This window comes from Anas acuta, chromosome 1 (assembly GCF_963932015.1).
Source record: "Anas acuta chromosome 1, bAnaAcu1.1, whole genome shotgun sequence".
NCBI classification, from domain to species: Eukaryota; Metazoa; Chordata; class Aves; order Anseriformes; family Anatidae; genus Anas; species Anas acuta.
In genome coordinates, this window is record NC_088979.1 from 63,535,885 (window position 1) to 63,554,754 (window position 18,870).

Genomic DNA, 18,870 nt, shown 5'->3' on the forward strand with positions numbered 1-18,870 from the left:
AACTGCCCTATTACACCAAAGATAAAGCTATCAAAGGAGGGTGAGCAGCTTCAGAAACACTTTTGATGTTATTACTGACTATACGAATATTCTTAACATGTGCAGAAGATGGTCTGTAGTCCTAAGTTTAGCACACAAGAAAAAAAAAAAAAAAGATGAAAAGATTAGCAGGTGAGTTTAAAACACCTTCAGTTGTGGTTTCAAATCTGCTATGTTGTCCCAGTGCCAGTCATGAAGGATTTGTATTAACTTGTCTGAATTCAAATCGTTCATTATTTACCAGACAATTTCCTGTTGCTGTCCTGGTAAAAAAACACAGGAACTGAGAAAGGTTTTCAAAAGCATCAAGTTTACAAATTTCAGTTTAGAAAGGATTTCTCTCTCTCTCTGTGTGTGTGTGTGTGATAGCATGGAGATGGTCTTACAAAGGCAGTTTCAGAAAAATTTACAGGTAAGATTTTTCTGTACCATCACTGAAATAAAACAACAACCCATCTTTATACTTCTCAATATTTATTCTAATAGAGTTTCAATATTTAGAGGGAATCTGTGAAAATGTTTTGTAATTCTGATTCCTTTCATAGATCTGCCACCTTCTAATGAGAAATCAGAAAGCCAATTGAATTCAATGCAAAAAATATAGTAAAGTTGATGAGCACTAAATGAAACTACACAGAAATTGCATTTTGTTAACCATGAACTGAAGATATATTTTAAGTGTTACTTTAAATGATACCGTTATTAATAGGTGTGGTGCTTGACATCTTACAAAAGACACTTTTAAGGAAACTCTCTGAACATTTTTTTTTATTGCATAATTTTGATGAAGTAGGAACAGACAAAGAACATGGGAAAAAAAAAAAAAAAAGGAAAATCCCCTTGAGATTTATTAATGGGAATTTCCTTGAAAACATCTAATGAAGGCAATGTGACTCATTACCAGTAAGTGAAACTAAACAATATAAATTATTTTATCTATGGCAGTGGGTAGACTGATACATCAAAAGCTGGTGCTGTTTGGTTTCAACTTCTTTACACTCATGTCCATACATTTCAGCTAAAGAATCAATGATTTCTTGATGGGAAAAACTAAAAATATTGACTTGACTCTATAAGGATTTTAGGATAAGGTAAATCAAACTTTTTTTTTTTTTTTTTTTTTTTAAAAACTCATTAGGCATGGTATCTCAGTGCTTGTTCATACTTCTAAAGCTTTCAGAATAAATGAGACCTGTCTTCTGCAGAGTTTTAAAATTTATTCTGTCTTGAAAGTTATCCAGTATCTCTTTAAACAGTATTAGAGTATTAGTTCATTTGCTCCCTGTTCCTTTCCTTTAGGAAAATTATTGTATTTTCTTATCAGTATCTTAAAAAGCACACACAAGACATAATGTATGGGCAAACAGAGGAGAATCAGAACGGTAATCCTTATTGTAGAAGCCACTCATATTACAAAAAAAAAAGTTGGCCACTTCTCAGTGGCCAACCAGATGCATACAGCCATCAGGACACAATTCAGTCATTTTCAGAATTCTGTGATCTAATTTTTAAATGATCTATGAGAAATATAATTTAGTCTTTTCAAATTAAATCATCTGGCTACATAAAAATGGAAAATATCTCATTTCATTATTGTTAAGCCAGAGAACTTGAAATAATATTTACAGCTAAAATGAAAACAAAAAGTAAAATGATTCTGATTTTATCCTCCTTGAAGTCATCCTTCTCATCACATTCATCTGATATATGATTTTATAAGCACATCTACTTCTCTCAGGAATTTGCAAAGAGTGTTTGTAATTAGTGTGGGAAAAGAATGTCATGGTAGATATATCCTTGGAGGAATGTGAAGGAAATGTGGTATTTAGAGTGTTTAGGAATTTATAAAGGCACTGTTTAACTATAAGTTCTACAAGAGTTAGATGTTATGAAAGATACTTTAAATTTATGTAAAACTGTAAAATTGGAAAACTTGCACATTTAATGACAAGATTCACAAAGCCAATACTTCTAGTCTAAAATGCTATCTATTTTCAACAGGATAATCTTCTATGACCACAAGTTACTATTCTGTGACTGCTGAATGATATAAAACTTTGCAGGAGAAGTACATTGGCTTGTATTTTTTCTTTTACTAATGCACATTTGTAAATGTTGTCTATCAGACTGTCATAACACTGGGCTGAAGCTGAATGGAGAATATCTATTTCTTTTAGAACGTGTTGGGTGAAATTCATGAGATTAAAAAAAACAAACAAAAACACACCTTAAATTTCAAGAGCAGAAAAGTGTTCCCTTTGAATTCATAGAGTAATTTCAAAGGATTTGGAGCAGAATGGGGAGACAACTGGATTACCATGTTTTATTTATTTATTTATTTATTTTTAAGATACAATGTAAAAATGTTTATTTTAGTTTAAGGGCTTCAGTAAGCCTTAGATACTACCTGGACTGGGCATTTTGTAAGACCCTGTACATAGATAAATTCGGTACAGAGCATAATTATTTCTTATTTGTTAATCACTTTGTTGTTTTTTAAAACTCTTTACTGCTTCCTTACCACATATATAATGAAAGTTGTTTAAACTAAATATTATTTCTGTGTTTTGGTGTCCATTACTGCTATTTATGAACCAGGTTCTGCTATCAGTTATTCAGATCTTCCTATGGATAACTAATTGTTAATCAGGCTGATCCTGTAGATTTCAGTGGTTCCAGTAATGGGTTTACAAATTTTAAATGAGAAATTCAGCTACTGCAGATATTTGAAACCAATAAGTCAAAGCTAACTAATACTTGCAGTAGAATGTTCTTAACAGTTGACAAAAATGTCCTCTTTATCTTGAGAATGTTTTTATAAAAAAAAATGATTTTTTCACCCCTTTATTTCTCTGATCTAAGCTAGTACCTTAAATGCAGGCAGAAAATATTTGGCATCCAAATCTGTATTGATAAAATTCTGAATAATGTCTCTTGTAGCTTCTATGTATCAGTAAGTGTATAATCCCAATTCAAGGGGACTGCTTCAGTGCCTGGCAGAATTATTGTCATTGACTTCAGTGAAACTTGGATCAGGATGTAAAAAATGGGTGAATTAAAGAAAAAAAAAAAGAGTCCTCAAATGCTATAGATTTATTACAGGAGTCTTAGTGTGCAGAGCAAAATGTAAATGGCAAAAATGATTCCACATTGTGAGATACTTGATAAAACTGCATCTGATCACAGCAAGAAGGGTTTTGAAAGAAGACTGTGATTAGAATGTCTAATACAAATCTTCTGAGGTACCTTTGAAGCTAATAGGATAAGATCAAATATTGGCCAAAAAAAACCTTTATACCTAGAGCTACTCCTTGGTCGTGTTTGTAAGGCATTTTGGGGTCTCTGTGTGCCTTCATGTCAAAATAGAGCCCACTTCATAGTCATAATTGCTGTCATCTTAGTATACTCAAGAAAAGACCAGGTGAACTTTAAAAATCTATGGTTCCTGCAAACCTGAGTCACAGCAGCACAAGTAAGTAGAAAACTTGCATAGACATGCTAAAACCTGTTTATAGATCTGTAAGAAGCTTAGGTCTCCAATTTAGAATACGTAATTTTTACTAAAGCAAAAATGTAACTGACACTAGCAAAACAATTTTCTTTAACAGTTTTGAATAATTCATATTCTAATTAGAATAATTACTTCTATTGATGTATTTATGGAAAAAAAAATAACTATAAATAAATGAGTTCACATTTGTGAAATAATCCTTAAGGTATTATTGTTTTGACATATTTGGGAGGCAAATGCAATAGCATGAAATCTGGTGTTTTTCAATGATTTGTTTGTTGTTCCTTGAACTTGAAACTGGGAAAATATGAAATTGAAGTGAACCTGGTAACAATTCTGTAGATGCATTTGACTTGGGGAATTTACTAAAAAATGTGCTTTGGAGCATAATTTTGGAAAGGGCTCATAAATTAACAGAGGTGAAAAATTAAAAAATAATAAAAGAAAAGAAGCTAGGCTTCATTACCCCTTACTTCAGCAGATTTATTGGGAAGTCACACTCTCAACTAGTGTTTTTATAACGTAAACAAATTACAAGTAAACATCATATTTGTATGTGACTTTTCATAAAAGTAATGTTTCAAAGTGATTCATTATTTATTACATGCTCTGTGGTTTACAGGCTATCCATCCTGCACCTCTTAGATGTAATGAGAACAAGAAAAAGAACTTGTGTGCTTTAGTAGAAGATAGCAAATCTGAAGCAACTTTTCGGCAATATAAAAACAACATTTCTGCATATAAAACTCATGAAACTTATCTCAATAAATGAGAGGTGCTTCTGAAAATCAGTAGCCCTTCCCACTTGCCTCCTTACTGACTTAATGCTTCTTTATATATGTTTTGTGGATATATACTTGTTTTAAATCAATCTGCATGTAAGTATTCAAACTGCAAGCACACCCTCTCTGCTTAGACTAACGTACTGATTTAGTATGGGATAGAGTTAATTATTATGCCTCTTCATATCTTCTGGATTTGCATGAAATTGTGTTGATAGCACACCAACATTTTATTTATTGCTGAACAGTGCTTACACAGCAAGATTTTTTTTCTGTTTCTTACAGTGACCAGCCCCAAATAAACTGTGTGTGTACAGGAAGTTGGTAGTGAATGCAGCCAGTTGAGTTGACTCAAGATGATCAAAGAGATATTCCATACCATATAACGTCATTCTTGGCACTAAAGCTGCATGAAAGAAAGAGGTGGAAATGGGGGAGAACATCACAATGACTGAGGATGGGTGGACGTTCAGAGTTATGGTGTTTGTCTTCCCAAGTAACTGTTGTGTTTAATGAAGCTTTACTTTTATAGATGGCTAAACATCTGCCTTTCTATGGGAAGTAGTGAATGAATTCTTTATTTTGCTTGTGTGCACATCTTTTACATTACTTATTAAATTATTCTATCTCAAACCATGAGTTTTCTCACTTTTACCCACCTGATTCCCTTTCTCCTTCCACCAAGTGAAGGTGAACAAAGAGCTCTGTGGTGGTGCTTAGCTTCCTGGTGGGTTAAATGACAACAAGTAATAAGAAGTAGCCTGTAAAAGAAAACTGAAAGACACATATTTATCTTAATTTATGAATTTTCTTGATTGACTTCTTTTTGTAATTTGTAGAAGGGTTTTGGGTTGTAATTTCAAGACATATAAATTGGCAGGAGGGATACGTTAATATTTGTAATATACGAATTAATAAGCATTAATTATTAATTATGGTATTTATAATACAATAATTAGTATTAGTGTTTTAAAATTTAATTTATGCATTTAATTCCCCATAATTTCATTGAGTTTCCAGTAAACCTGTTATTTTTGCCTTTTTTCTCCCTGTTCTTGTTCACAGAAGCAGTAACAGGAAGGCTTCTGATGAGATCAGCACCATGGACAGAAACTGAGCTGCCTCCTGGTGCTCAAATGCCACCCGAGAAATCTGAATGTGTAAATGCCGAAAACCTCCCCAAGGACTGATTACCAAAACAAATCCTAGCCTGCAGCAGAGCCTATCACTGACATCATATATCAGCTTCAGTTGCCTGATTATCCCATTTGGTGGGAGCAAGCATTGAAAGACATCAGTGTATGAACTTCTCCTGTGTCCTAAGACCTCAGAATATACACAACAGTGAAAAATGAGGTAAATCATGCTTTACGAGCTAAGTAAACCACTTTAACACTGCTAACTCTTTGAAATAAGGACTGTTTTTTTTTTTTTTTTTTTTTTTTTTTTTTTTTTTTTTTTTTTTCCCCAGGAAATGGCTGGTGTATTACATTCTTGAAACATGATAGGGATCAATCTTTGAAAATAATGTTCACAGCAAATAATAGCCATGACTCACTACTTGTTAAGAAGCAACTATGAAATTACCATGGTCTAGATGGATAGTAGGCCACTGAACCACTAAGTTTCCCGAGCAACATCAGACATGTTAGTCAAAATAATGGACTTTTTTGTTCCCTCCCTCTCTTATCCTGCTGACAACTTCTTTTGGACAAGAAGAGCAGTGGAAGGTCTCACAGAGAGGTGAGCTAGATTTCCAGAAAAAGAAATGTCAAAGCATCCATTGTATGTGGTACTGTATTTATTAAAACCAAATCAAACCAATCCAATACAATCCAATACAAAACCAAACAAAAATCCCACACAAACAATTCATATTAATGTCACTACTTTATACAGATCCAAGAATGACTTGAGAAATAGTCATATTTTCCATTAGGTGTGTTGAAAGCCTGTGTCAAAAACAGCTACTGTAGTGGCAGTAGACAGTGTCTGTGGTTCATTTTTGACCATTTAAACCACAAAAAGAAGTCTTCTCACCTAACTTCAGACACCAACATCATAGACATCTTCATGTGAGCTAGTCACCCCAGATTTGCTTATGGTCAATGAAATGTGTTCAAGTGAAGTGAAAGGTTTAGGTCAGCAGAATCTGTGGAGACATCTCCTAAGGAGCTGATGAACAGAACTCTGATTCTCTCCAGTGATTTAAATAGGACATTGGGATAACAGCTTCAGAAGTAGGCACATCCACTGCAGATGCCTGTTTTTATCCAGATAGACTCTTTGGACGCTGACATTAAACAGTATACAGGTAACTTGGTGAGCATCCAGAAACGTGAATGTTTTGGGGAGGATTAAGTATGTATGGGTAGAAGGCAGCTGGAAAGCCACACACAGCCCTACACTTGTTTAGAGGATGTGCCATCAAATGATGGATAGTATCTGAGTTGTTCAAATTCTTCCACTCATACTGAAAAACAACCTAATGGCAAAATTCCACAAACTGCCACACATTAAAATTCCTCTGTATGCAATTTATACCTCAACAAGTATAAGCCTCTGAAAAAAGTATTATATATCAGTCCCTAAGTAATTTAGCCTCACATTCTTCACACTATCTTGGATGCCGGTTATACTTCACTAGTCATTTGATTTTTCAACATCCCTCCCACTACAAAATTTCAATCAAAACAAGTGAAACGATTCAAGAGACACTAAAAGCTGTAAAATATGTCTCAATTCAAATACCCTATTTTTGAGATATCTACTACTGACACAGAAAAACAGTGAACAGATAGAAGTAAAATTTATGTTATAGTATAGAGATGATTAAAGGAAAGTAATTTTGAACCCCTTTCTTTGGATTCAGGGTCTGCTTTGAATGAAACCTCTTCTTTCCAATGGTCCAATGAAAATCAAAGGCAGAAAAACAAACAAGCAAGCAAACAAACAGACAATAACCACCCAACAATGCAATGTTGTCCTCTCAAATCTCCAGGCAGCCTGAAAAAATAGTTCTGCTTCAGGAAATAGGAAGAATGATCTAAACACAACTGATTAAAAGTGTGACATGAAAATTTGAGATAATGGTCTAAAAAATGCTACCCAAGTTTAGGCATCTGATAGAGCTACTTGAATCAAAAATTTAGTTTTTCCTAGACTTGTATGTGATCAAGGAAGATAGATGATTTCCTCTGGAGATGGACTGAAACATCTGCTGAGATCTCTCTGTCTTCCTCATTCTGTTGACTATGGGGAAAAATTCATATGATTAAGCTCTTTATGTAGGCACCTGCACTTACTGCTAAAAGTTACATAGGATACACTCCTTTCCACCCGCCTCTATGCCCACCTCCATCTAAATTAGTTAATGAAAGATGATCTCAGTAGATGAAGATGAGGTGCTTATCCCACAGTTCCAGCCTGTTGACTAACCTTTTAATATACCAGAAAGGATGCCACACAACTGCCATAAGCTTTTCCTCTGGCGAGATGCACTCATCCGCCTCTCTGATGTCATCAGTTTTTGTTTAAAACCAAAAGAAATTGCTGAAAGAGAAAAATGGCCAGTACTATATCTCTACACTGACTCATAGATGGTGGCAAATGTGCTATGGGGGTGGCTGCGACAATGGAAACAGAACAACTGGCAGTGCAGAGGTAAACCTATCTGGGCTGCTACCCTGTGGCAAGATATTGCTGTCCGGGTAGAAAAGCTGGCTGTAAAGGTATGTCATGTAGATGCCCATATGCCTAAGAATCATGCCACTGAAGAACATCAGAACAACGAAGAAGTAGATTGAGCTTTGAAAATTGAAGTAGCTCAGGTGGTAGCTCAGGTGGACCTGGAATGGGGACATAAGGGTGAGCTGTTTGTAACTCAGTGGGCCCAGCTAGCTCAGTCGGTAGAGCATGGGACTCTTAATCCCAGGGTCGTGGGTTCGAGCCCCACGTTGGGCGCCAAAAAAGACTGTGGTGCTTCTGCTTGAGAGGGCAGCCAAGCTCCACCACAGCCGCTCTCTCACTCCCCCTCCTCAAAGAGGAATGGGGAGAAAATAGGATGAAAAGGGCTCGAAGGTTGAGATAAAGACAAGAAGATCACGCAGTAATTATTGTAACGGGCAAAACAGACTCAGCATAGGGAGATAGTAAGATTTCTTGCTTATTACTAACAAGCTAGAGAAGTGAGAAACAAAGGAAAGAAACCAAAAGCACCTTCCCCCCCCTCCACCCTCTTCCACCTCCTCCCCCTGAGCGGTGCAGGGGAACAAGGGAATGGGGGTTATGGTCAGTCTACAGCACTTCTTCTCTGCCGCTCCTTCTCGGTCACTCTCGTCCCCTGTGCTGTGGGGTCCCACCCACGGGATGCAGTCCGTGATGAACTGATCCGGCGTGGGCTTCCCACAGGCAGCAGCTCTTCCAGAACTGCTCCAGATATGGGTCCGTACCACGGGGTCCATCCCTCAGGAGAAAACTGCTCCAACCTGGCTCCCCTACAGGCAGCAGCTCCTGCCAGGTCACCTGCTCCTGGTGACCTGCGTGGTGTCCTCTCCACGGGCTGCAGGTCCGGCCCGGAATCTGCTCCGGCAGGGGTCTTCCAGAGGCGGCAGCCTCCGTCGGTGCAGGGCCACCTGCTCCACTGTGGTCTCCTCCACGGGCTGCAGCGTGGAACCCTGCTCCACCGTGGTACTCCATGGGCTGCAGGGGGACATCCTGCTTCACCATGGTCCTCACCACAGGCCGCAGGGGACTTCTGCTCCGGCGCTTGGAGCACCTCTCCCCCTCCTTTTTCACTGACCTTGGTGCCTGCAAGGCTATTCCTCACTCCCTTCACTCTCCCGGCTGCTGTGTGGCGCAGTGTTTTTTTCCTTGTCTTAAATATGCTCTCACAGAGGTGCAAAACAACATCACTTATTGGCTCAGCTCTGGAAAACAATGGGGCCCTTACCAAACATGGGGCAGCTTCTAGATCCTTCTCACAGAAACCACCCCTATGGCCCCCTGCTACCAAAACCTTGCCACATTAACCCACTACAGAAGGACTGAAACCTGTATTGCTATGTGTAGGCTTTTCCATGGTTGCTATCATCAGGAACACTCATTTATAGTGCTCAATATTTTAGTATTGTCTGTGGTATATTAAAACTGGGAAATCTGAAAATCTGATGACAACCCAAAGTGCAAGAAACACTGATTTATTTTAACTATTTTTTTTATGTAAAAGGAAAATTCCACTGTTCCAGTTGATCTATTAATAAATCTCACATTTTATACAGGAGAAGTTAGAAAAAGAAAGTTACTGTAGCATTTACATTTTGTTACCCAGGGCACAACCACAGTACTTGTCACAGATTTTAGATGCATTTGAGGACATACTATTACCAGGTATCATGGAGCAGAATCCTCTCCTCTCCTCTCCTCTCCTCTCCTCTCCTCTCCTCTCCTCTCCTCTCCTCTCCTCTCCTCTCCTCTCCTCTCCTCTCCTCTCCTCTCCTCTCCTCTCCTCTCCTCTCCTCTCCTCTCCTCTCCTCTCCTCTCCTCTCCTCTCCTCTCCTCTCCTCTCCTCTCCTCTCCTCTCCTCTCCTCTCCTCTCCTCTCCTCTCCTCTCCTCTCCTCTCCTCTCCTCTCCTCTCCTCTCCTCTCCTCTCCTCTCCTCTCCTCTCCTCTCCTCTCCTCTCCTCTCCTCTCCTCTCCTCTCCTCTCCTCTCCTCTCCTCTCCTCTCCTCTCCTCTCCTCTCCTCTCCTCTCCTCTCCTCTCCTCTCCTCTCCTCTCCTCTCCTCTCCTCTCCTCTCCTCTCCTCTCCTCTCCTCTCCTCTCCTCTCCTCTCCTCTCTCTCTCCTCTCCTCTCCTCTCCTCTCCTCTCCTCTCCTCTCCTCTCCTCTCCTCTCCTCTCCTCTCCTCTCCTCTCCTCTCCTCTCCTCTCCTCTCCTCTCCTCTCCTCTCCTCTCCTCTCCTCTCCTCTCCTCTCCTCTCCTCTCCTCTCCTCTCCTCTCCTCTCCTCTCCTCTCCTCTCCTCTCCTCTCCTCTCCTCTCCTCTCCTCTCCTCTCCTCTCCTCTCCTCTCCTATAGTATTATTTGGTCTTATTTGCTCTTATTACAGGATAGGGCCTACCTGTGCTATAATAACAGGATATTAAGAAAAAACAATGGCTTGAGTAGCCACAGTTTGGTTCTCTGCTTCTACATTGCTTCAGGGGAAATTGTGACAATATATATAGTATGTCTAGACAACATCTTACTCTCAACTGACAGCCTATGAGTGGCTATTTTCTGCCTTTTCCCCCTTCCACCTTGTTCTTCACTCTTTTTTTTCCTAGTTCACTCAGCAGATTAGCAGAACCCAGAAATGTTCTTATTATATGTGACAAGGCCCACAACAATGTGAGCTAATTTAATGAAGTAAAATATTATTATACTTTCTTATATTGCATTATGTAGGTGACAGATATATACAAAACAAACAAAAAACAACAACAAAACAAAACAACAGCAAAACAAAACCAAACACAAACAAACAAACAGGCCAGCTGTTTATTTGCAGGTTTCCTAAATATTAACCACAGCAAAATAATTTACAATTTAATGTCTTACATAATATATGGACTAACATATTGCTACTTGGGGAACAGAATACTTTTTATTTAAGCCTGTGAAACTCACTTTTGTTTCACACTTGTTAGACTTTGAGTATGCAAGCTGACTGAGGTCAGTGCAGATGTATAGGCGCCACCCTGGGGCACAGTGAAAGGAAGGAATCCCTCCTCAGACAGGCACACTTCCAGTCTGTCTCTGGTTTAGTTCACATTTGCTAACCATCCAGACAAAAAGGAGAAATAATATGCTCTGATAGTTGGTGCAAAGTATGTGCCAATTTCTTCCCTGTCCTCCTGGATGGAAGGGGTAATCAGTATCTTACCCTGGCACCCCAGCCTGTGATATGTGGAGGTGATACAAAACTGTGAGTGTGTCCTGAGCAGGCAAATGGTCTGGGCTACAGTCTAGCACACACCCAGCATCAGGGTTCAAGAAGGTCCTCACTGCAGGCTATGGAAAACAATGTTGGTTGTTCAGGAATAAGGTGGCAATAATATTGTCAATAATATTAAAAAAAAAAAGGCTAAAGAATTGGGAATATAACGACTTACTTGTTTTTTGCAATTTTCAGTGTATTTTAATGGTTACTACAAAATTATATATTTTTGTTTTGTTTCCTGCAAAACAGAAATACAATCTCAGTATTTCCAGATTGAAATAAAAATAAATTGCAGGAATGAATCACTGAAGTATGACCTTATAGGAAAAACGAAATGCATGTAACCAGGAAGACAATGATTTTTGGAAAAAGAGAAAAATTACTGTCAGCAAGGAAATTACTTAGTACAGATTTGACACTGACTTTTCAGTTTTCAGTTTTCTGTCCCTCCCCAATACTTTTCTCCATTTTCATCTCATTTGAAAGGGCTATGTGGAAAATGTAGCTCATTGTTAAATGATCTGAGAAAACAGTGAGAAGAGAAAAAGGCAAGATAATTTCACTTGTATAAATGAGCAGACATAAAGACAATAACAAAACAATCAATTGAGCAAACAGAGGCTGTGGTAGTAACACAAATGATTATGCATACACCATTCTCAAAATCCAAGATGCAAACAAATTTGGTGGGGAGATATTAATCAAAAAATTACTCACATAAGCTTGCTTATATAAGGACTATAGCTGCAAACTACTGAAATATTAAACAAACAAAACACCACGTAGAACAATGTTATTCCTCTATGTAAGATTTGTAAATCTTAACAGAGCCCCATTTCCCCATTCAACTACAGTTTTAGGCTAGATCTTCCACTGTTCTTAACTACTGAGTTTCCACAGCATTTGTGGTACTTTATTGATGTACATTACCTGAAGTCTGGGTTCTTTGTATGTGATTGGGTTCTTTAGCCATTGTGAAGATACCAAATAGGAGATTAAGTCCTACCTCTTTACAAGATATGAACACAGCCTGAGAAATGCAAAATTGCCTACATCACTCATTCTTTTATTATTGTTTTAACTTATGTTTGTTTTCCTCTTAAGTAACATCATATGACTTTTGGTCATTCTCTACTGTTTTCTCTTTGATGGTTCATATCTTCCTCGAAATTTTGTGTCCAAAACATGGACACAAAATACTGTCATACTACAGTATGGTTATTATCTGATGAGTATGTCAGGAGGATTGTTTCAATGTCAGAGGTTGTAATCTTGTTTTAATATTTGCCAGAACTGTGCTTGTCTGTATGCGACTGCATTGAGTGCTTAAATGACTTGCAGTTGGTTTATTATTTGAATTATTTTGTATTTTTCTACTTTCTTTTTACATTTTTTTTTAACAGATAAAGATGTTAAAAATAAATATTTAATGTGATGAATTCTGCTTCTTTTTTTTTTCTTTCATTTTTTTTTTTTAATTTTACTTATAATTTTAAGTAGAGCCTAGAATTGTTCAAGATAGCTCAAAGCAGGTTGATGATAAGAACATTACCTTCAAACATGATACATTTTAAACTCTTTTCTAATTTAATTTGTTTTTCTTAGTAGCTGTAAAGTACTGTACATATATATGTATTTGCTGCACTTTCTACTAAATGTTTGAGAATTATGTTTATTAGTAGCACATACATACATTTCAAAGAAATCTACTCATATTTATTTAGTAGCTAGATATTGTTTTTCTAGATATACTTTCAAAGCCTCCAGATGTCAAAAGAAGCAAAGTAGGTACAGCCTAATTTTAGTAGAAAAAAATCATGAAAGTTGGACTTAGTTGCCTGAGATCAAGAGCAGTGGAGTTGTGAGACAACAGGAGAGCATCAGTAATAGTCAAGCAAACTGACCTGGTGATTGTGGCAGGAAGGCTCAACTGACAAAGGATCACAAAAACCTGACAAGTTATAATTGTTTGAACATATAGAAATGTGAAACAGGCCCATTTCTAAAACAGACTCTCACAAAAGCATTTCCTCTAGTGGTTAAGGTATACTTGATGATTCTCAAAGTCTTTGAGATATCTTGTTCTTCATAATGAAATATGCCTGCTTCATGTCAGTGAGATTGAAAATCGATAGAAACACACATCAAGTTATATATCCAAGAATTGATTGTGGTGATCTGTTTAATTCCAATTTAAGGAAGCATTATAAGGAAATGCATTTTACGACAAATGGTCTGACTTCTGGCATCTATTAACACTTACCAATGAATAAGCTGTACAAATTGAAATGGCCTTATGAATGTTTAAGGGAGATACTCTTATAAACTTTGAAACAAATACAGGAAAGTTTCCATCAATCACCTGAGTGTTAGAACTTCAGAACTGCTTAATATCTGACTCAACTTCTATCCCATAAAGAGGGCTTACATTCAGCTACTAGCATGCACTATGCTTGCTCACATGGTGTGACATTGTTTGTTTTCTATTACAGTGATGAACCGACCAGTTAACATGACCAATCTCCTCTGGGTAATGCCATGCTTAATAAGATGCAGCTAATGAGCAATATTGTAATGTAGATTTTAGAACAGTTGTGAGAACAAAGAATCACAGATGAAGTTGAAAGCTTGTTTTTCTTTTTAAAAATTACCTTTGAGTCTTCAGCTTTTTAATATTTTCTCTTTTTCTTCCAAAGGCATTTTGTTCAGGAAAGCTGAACACACTCCTGTTAGCAATGTGTTCAGTCAAGAGAATCTGGGAAAATATATTGTTGTATTATAAAAAAACAGATAAATATTCCCAACATATGCTTTGTAGGCGATAACACAGAGCATCTGTACTGCAAAACCTCATGCTTTGCAGAATGCAGTCCGTCAGCAGAGACATGTGTTTTGGTTCATCTGAGAGAGAGGACTATAAATCACCAGGTGGTAATAGGCATTGTCTGGGAAAGCTCTGTTCAGCTGCAGGAGGAGCGTGGTAGGAGAGCAGCTTCCCTGCCTGCCTGTCACTCCTTGTCTGTGCCCCTGCTGCCATACACTCACTATTTTATCATCCTACCCCATTCAGGCCTGCTCACCCTGCCCTAAACTCTGAATCCCTCAGCACAGCTCCCACATCTCCAAACAGAGATGACTTTGCTTCACTTCAGTCACCTTTGCCTCAAGCAGAAGTGTTCCCCAGCCCTTTCCTACCTTTTGCTTCCCTGAGAAGGCTGTGGAGTACTTTATTTACTGACACCACATTAGAGAGTTGCCTGACTGCTAATAGGTGTGATCTCATCAGTGGAGCACCCCTGAAATCATCACTGCTTTCCTCTCACAGACCTGTAATGCTCAACATAGGTGTGAATTAGTTCCTGGGTATCATAAAATGATTTCCTAATAGAGCTGCATACCTTGGAGGTGGTGAATAGGATTTGACACTGGATCCGATTGTACATTGGCTTTATATTAACAGAGGTGTGAAGCTGCTAAAAGAGGTGTGATTAGCTCCTAGCAGGGTAAATGTAGGTGCCTTCCAAACTCCACTGGGATAATTCAGCTGCCTCAAATTTCCAAATTTTCTGGAAGTTGATTTTTTTTTTTTTTTGTAGCTATGTGGTGGCTTTTTCAGCATTTGCTTGGCATAGAGAAGCAAAGATGTTCATGAATCTTCCCTCCTTCCCTCCTTCCCTCCTTCCCTCCTTCCCTCCTTCCCTCCTTCCCTCCTTCCTTCCTTCCTTCCTTCCTTCCTTCCTTCCTTCCTTCCTTCCTTCCTTCCTTCCTTCCTTCCTTCCTTCCTTCCTTCCTTCCTTCCTTCCTTCCTTCCTTCCTTCCTTCCTTCCTTCCTTCCTCCCCTGCCCTCCCCTCCAATACTGAAGTCCAGTCAATAACATCTAGTTTTGCATAGTGTTTCTCTTGCTGATGTTTTCTAGAGAAGTTGCATTATGAACAAATACACATATCCAGTCTATTTTGTCTTATGTTCATGATAGATGACCCAATTTTGGTCCAAGAATCCTGATGTTTTAGTGTTGTTAAGATAGGACATTGGGTGTTGGATGTTTTTAAAAATGCTGATCTACTGCAGTAAAAGTACTGAGTAATATGAAGCGTTTGATGTTTGCTCTGAGGTACTGAAATTTGATTGCAACAAAGAAGGGATAAATGGATTGTACTGAAGTGATTACTTTTATGTCTGTCTGTCTTTAAAAACATTTGTGTGTTTCAAGCATACTCTCTGTGAATTATATATGTGGATTGTGAAATATAATATTTCCGTAAAATCTCTGAGATAATTCTTTCAGAATTGCTTCAAATCCTGGCAGATAAGGCAGATGCAACTGGAAATGCTGTCACAGATTGTTTTGCCCTGCTGCTGACTTGTATTCTGAACTCCAAAGATTTCTGTCAGTACAACAGGCCAGCTGGGGTTTTGTACACTATGTTTCTGGGAAGTAATGTTGCAGTATGATGTCTGTAGAGGTCAGCTATGCATTTATGGTGTTGGACCTGTGGTCAAGGCAGGTCTGTTACCAAGGAATACACCACTGCATCTGGCCACATCACGAACTCTGGGAGTAGAAAAAGAAAGCAGCACTTGCAAGGTACTGTGACTCTAGACCTTATGTGTGAGAAGAGACACTTGAGACTAGTAAAGATTACAGCTGAACTTGTGATATCTGCCAGAGTGTGAAAAGCCTGGGCTTAGCTAAGGCAATTACTCACCAGCAGCACCCACAGCTCAGGGAAGGGGAGCTGCTCCCTCAGTGTCACACCTGCAGGAGAGCCTGTGTGGAGACAAAGCACTCATCTCCTCAGCATTTGGTGGAAACAGGGCTCCCTTCCCCTGAGTGAGGGTAAGGGGCCACAGGTGGGAAGTTCATGCTTTAATTCTCTTGCCAGAGATCACAAGATAGCTTGGCATGACTTCTATTGCTTGGCTCATTCAAAGGAGAACAGAGGGAGGAGGTTTTCACTCCCTCCTCAGGCCTTTTATTTAGAAGACGTGCTATAAGAATTAAGTCCTGTTGTCCTGATTTTTAAGCCCCTTATCCTATCTAGTACTGGGATAACAAGATCATACAGGCATGCTGTATTATATCTTTCTTGTGGGATAATCAAGACGATGGTTTACTGATATATCTCAAGATTGTGGGGATTCTCTCATAGGCAGCTCTTTTTGCCCTTTAAACCCTGGCCCTTTTAAATGGGAAGTACGTAACAAATTTTGGTTGCTTTACAAAAACATTATGAAACTGAGAACATAGTTAACTTAATGGCTAGTGCACACAATGTAATTAGTTAAGGGAAATTAATCTACACCTAATTACAATTGTCCTTTTATTAATCTGTATTAGAAATGTATACTTGGCTGGACAGAAATAACAGAAGATATAACCACTCTTGTGACTTCGGCAGGATACCCCATGAAGTTATCAGTACAAACATTTTATTTATTCTGTATTAGTCAATTGGCAAGTGCTACTACAGCAGCAATATTGTAAAAGGACAAGAAGACTGTCACTGTCCACACCTGAAAGTCTACACTCCAGGGAAGCTGCGAACTCCCTTGATGTATATTTCCTTTATTAGTCTTTTTTGAGATAAATATACTTCCCACAGCAAAAAGACATCTTTTGGAGCTGCAGCCCAAGTATTCCCAGCTGTGCCTGTATGACACTGAGACTGGTCTCAGCACCTGAGGGGTGTGAACATGCTTAGGCTTCCACTTCTGGCAGCAGACACAAGATATATTTTCTGTGCCAGGAATGAACACTTTGTCCAAAGAAGTTTCTTTCTAGCATACTGAGCAAAATCTCTTCTTTAGTGGGCTCCCCAGTACAAGAGAACCCTGGATGTACTGTAGAGAGTCCAAGGGAGGCCACCAAGATGATGGAGGGACTGGAACACCTCTCCTGTGAGGAGAGGCTGAGAGCTGGGACTGCCCAGCCTGGGAAAGAGGAGGCTCAGAGGGATCTCATCAATGTCTGTAAATACCCAAGGGGAGGCTGCAGAGAGGGTGGAGCCAGGCTCTCATAAATGGTGAAAAGCACACCAGGCAGCACTTCCATACTGTGTGGTTGTTGGAGCACAGGCTGCCCAGAGAAGTTGTGGTGTCTCCTTCTTGGAGACCTTCAAAAGTTGCTTGGACATGGTCCTGGGAAGCCTGCCCTGGGTGGTTCCTCTTGAGCGGGCATTGGACCACATGGCCTCCAGAGGGCCCTTCCAGCCACAACCATTGCATTAGTCTATGATTCTTTGAAATCTTTCATGGTGACATCATTAATATACATGTATGTGTGAACTTGGCAGGGAAAGCTTCTTCCCTGGTAATGTTTCCATGGTTGTTACAACAGTGCCCAGATGTTTTGTTTGCTGTGCACAAGTGCTGCAAGTGAAATCTCTAGCTTTACTTGTTGTTAGCCCAGCCTTTCACTATTTCCATTAATAATAATTTTGCATCTCGCCAAATATATTTCATATCCACAAATGGAAATGCAAAAAGGACAGAATAACATTATTTACATTGTCCTCTGCCTCCAAGCCTAGTGACAGAAAACAACTATTTACAACAAAATAAGCCAGAGCAAGAGATAATTGAGGAAAATTGTTTTGCTTCCAATTCACAATTCAGACTAAATGTGGGTTGAAGTTATTAACATATTGCCAAACATTGGGTGGCTGTATGAATGGGCTGATGCTCTCAGTGTAAAATTTCACTGGCCCTGGAACAAAACTACCACTGTAACCTGCTACTGAAGACAGGCACTTTCTTCCAGCTTAGCTTAGACACTGGTATATTTCTAATCATCAAGGACTTTATATGTGTCTCAGAAGGTCTTTACAGTCATGGACTTCACATTCAGGAGGGAATGGATTTACTGTTAATTGTTCCACTGCTATTGCTTACTGGCATATCTTGCCTCATTGGTAGATGTGAGGCAGCCTTGTCTCTCTTTCTCTGAGGGATAAGCTACCTCTTAGGTGTTTTGTGGTAAACTCAGTTACCACAGTGCAACTGACATGTAACAAATCAACATCTTACTTCATGTAGTGGTATCCTATTCTTGTGCGCATTACCAAAATGACGTATCTGCCGTCTGTCATGTGTGGCTCTTCCTTTCCCTTGAAGGTGACTTCAGTTTTGACAGAGACATTGTTACTTTAATGATATATTCAAAGGATTTATCTAGTTTCCTTCATAGTGGTCTCTGTTCTTTGTTTACTCAGAGTACCTCTTTCTGGAGTTGAGGCATTTTTGCATCAGGATAGAAGGGGAAAACTGGACCTATTAATTTTGTAGCAGAGCCATGGAAAGCACCAGATCAAAATTACGCTGATGCTGCTACTCATGTTAGGCTTACTGTATGAATAAATCATATGTCCCATTTCTAATGCTGTCAGTTAGAGACTTTTTACAAGTTCAAAGCTCACAGAAATGCCAAAAGAAAAAAAAAAAAGTAGATGGAGGGTCAGAGCTGGCTATGTCAACAAACATCTGGAAGCTAGCTGGGCAGGAAACCTGTCTATAGTCATGCTCAGAGACCTGTGGTCATTTGTAATAGGAGATAGTGGA

At 38.8% G+C, this 18,870-nt stretch overlaps 1 non-coding gene across 1 annotated transcript; it reads left to right on the forward strand.

The window, feature by feature from the left end:
* Positions 1–8,222: 8,222 nt before the first annotated feature.
* On the forward strand, positions 8,223–8,295 carry TRNAK-CUU (transfer RNA lysine (anticodon CUU)). Its single transcript has one exon. It is a non-coding gene; the product is annotated as a tRNA-Lys (tRNA).
* Positions 8,296–18,870: the final 10,575 nt, after the last annotated feature.